Below are 2,853 nucleotides of genomic sequence, written 5' to 3' on the forward strand. Positions count from 1 at the left end.
TAATGCAATAGAATTGCAAATTCCATGGACTTCCACTGGAAGATCCACATCAATTCCTATCTGAATTTTTGCAAATCTGTGATACTGTTAAGACCAATGGAGTGGATTCTGAGGTCTACAGACTTATGCATTTTCCCTTTGTTGTCAGAGACAGAGCTAGGATATGGTTGGATTCTCAACCTAAGAAAAGCCTAGACTCTTGGAAAAAGTTGGTCAATACTTTCTTGGCCAAGTTCTTTCCACCTCAGAAAATGAGCAAGCTCAGAGTGGAAGTTCAAACTTTCAGACAAAAAGAGGGTGAATCCCTCTATGAAGCTTGGGAAAGATACAAGCAACTGATCAGGAGATGTCCTCCTGACATGATCTCAGAATGGACTATCTTAGGTATCTTCTATGATGGTCTATCTGAGATGTCCAAGATGTCATTGGACCATTCTGCTGGTGGATCACTCTACTTGAAGAAAACGCCTGAAGAGGCACAGGAACTCATTGAAATGGTTGCAAACAACTAATTCATGTATACTTCTGATTGAAACCCTGTGATAAATGGGGTAGCTCAGAAGAAAAGAGTCCTGAAAGTTGACACTCTGTATACCATACTGGCTCAGAACAAGATCTTAACTCAACAAGTCAACATGATCTCTCAGCATTTGACTGGAATGCAAGCTGCAGCTGGCAGTACTCAAGACACCTCCTATGAAGGAGATGCCTATGATCCAGATCAACCCATGATGGAAGAGGTGAATTACATGGGAGAACCCTATAGAAACACCTACAACTCCTCATGAAGAAATCATCCTAACCTTTCATGGAAGGATTAACAAAAGCCTCAGCAAAGCTTCAACAATAATCAAGGTGGAAGAAACCAGAATAAGTTTAATAATAAACCATTCCCTTCTTCTCAACAAAACATGGAGACTTTTAAGCAGAGCCTTTCTGACTTAGCAACCATAGTCTCTGAACACTCTAAGATCACTCACAGTTTCATAATGGAAACTAGGTCCTCCATTAGAAATCTGGAGGTACAAGTTGGTCAGTTGAGCAAGAGAATTCTTGAGACCCCTCCTAACACTCTTCCTAGTAACACTGAAGTGAACCCAAGAGAAGAGTGCAAGACCATCACAGTGGACATTGAGGCCGAATCTGAAGGGGATGATCTGGCATTGAACGCCAGTAAGGAACACCTTACTGGGCGTTCAATGCCCAAGGAAGCACCATCACTGGCGTTGAACGCCAGTAAGGAGGTCCTTATTGGGCGTTCAACGCCCAAAGAAACACAACAACTGGCGTTGAACGCCAGTAAAGGGATACAAGTTGAACGTTCAACGCCAGAGGAGACACAAGTCTTGGTGTTGAATGCCACAATAGGAGTAGTTGGAGACCCTAAGCCCATTGAGAACTTTCCTATTGAAGAACTGATAGAACCCAAGGTTCATGAGGAGCCCATTGAAGTTCCCTTGAATGCTTGGTTGAAGATCATAGAATCTGAAGAATACTCTTCCTCTGATGAGGAAGAGGAAGCTAGGGAAGAGCAATTTGCTCGGTACCTAGGACTTCTTATGAAGCTAAATGCCAACTTGTTTGGCACAGAACCATTGGAGGAAGAACCTCCAGTCCTCACCAAGGAACTCAATGCCTTGGTTCAACAGAAACTACCTCAGAAGCTGCCAGATCCTGGACGCTTTCTGATTCCTTGCACCATAGGCACCATCACCTTTGAGAAGGCACAATGTGACCTAGGGTCAAGCATAAACCTTATGCCACTCTCTATAATGGAGAAGTTGGGAATCTTTGAGGTACAAGCTGCAAGAATCTCATTAGAGATGGTAGACAAGTCAATGAAAAAGGCCTATGGTCATATAGAGGGTGTCTTAGTAAAGGTTGAGGACCTTTACATCCCTGCAAATTTCATAATCTTGGATAATGGGGAGGAAGATGATGAATCCATTATCCTTGAAAGACCCTTCTTAGCCACTACCAATGCCATCATTGATGTAGCAAAGGGAGAGCTAATCTTACAGTTATGGGAGGACCACATCTTTTTCAAAATGCCTAATCCCAACTCTCCCTCTGACAAAAGAGAAACAGTTGTACAACACTTAGTGTTCGATTCCTCTCTCTCAGTGCACAGTTATACAGAGCCTCCTGATGAGTGGGATTTAATATCAATCTAGAATTAATCAAAATAAAGATCTCTTCATTGCAAGCATAGTCTAGACCAACAAGCAATCCCCACAATCAAAGTTTGATTTTCAAATAAAAACAATTAACCGAGAGTAATGAAACCTCGGGTCGTTCTCCCTCGGAATGCAATTGAGGTGTCACTTTCTTGGTTGTGGGGAAAAAAGGGTTTTGCAATCAAAGAACAAAAGATTAAAGGAACTAAGAAATAAAAGAAGTAAGAGATGATCGAAATTGGAATTAACGCAATTAAAAGGAAAGAAGGTCAAAACTAGTAAAAATGCTATAAATGCATAAAAGAGCCTTGACTTGGGAGTGAGAACCCAAGGAATCCTATCATCGTCATAACCACGACTATGGCAACTATGATGAGTCAATCTCACTTCGTCTACACCTAACATCGAGGAGTAAGTCAAGCAAGCATAATTGACCTTAATCCATAAGTCCTAGCTAACTTACCAAATTAATTGGTAAAAAGCTAGCGTCAATGGAAACAAGAGTCAACTAACTACCTAAGAATTGCCACTAAATGTCGGACATTATGACTCTAGTATCCTAGGAACTCAAATCCCAAGCCAAGGTGTGAAAATCTACTCAAAATTACCAAGTGGCATTTTCACAAACACTTGTTGGGCATATAACCAAAACATGAGAAATTGCAAAGGAAAATGA

The 2,853-nt window shown here is 41.3% G+C and overlaps 1 non-coding gene across 1 annotated transcript; it reads right to left on the reverse strand.

The window, feature by feature from the left end:
- Positions 1–257: 257 nt before the first annotated feature.
- LOC112788771 (small nucleolar RNA R71) lies at positions 258–361 on the reverse strand. The gene has a single exon (XR_003196120.1). It is a non-coding gene; the product is annotated as a small nucleolar RNA R71 (small nucleolar RNA).
- Positions 362–2,853: the final 2,492 nt, after the last annotated feature.

Source organism: Arachis hypogaea, chromosome 20 (assembly GCF_003086295.3).
Source record: "Arachis hypogaea cultivar Tifrunner chromosome 20, arahy.Tifrunner.gnm2.J5K5, whole genome shotgun sequence".
NCBI lineage: Eukaryota > Viridiplantae > Streptophyta > Magnoliopsida > Fabales > Fabaceae > Arachis > Arachis hypogaea.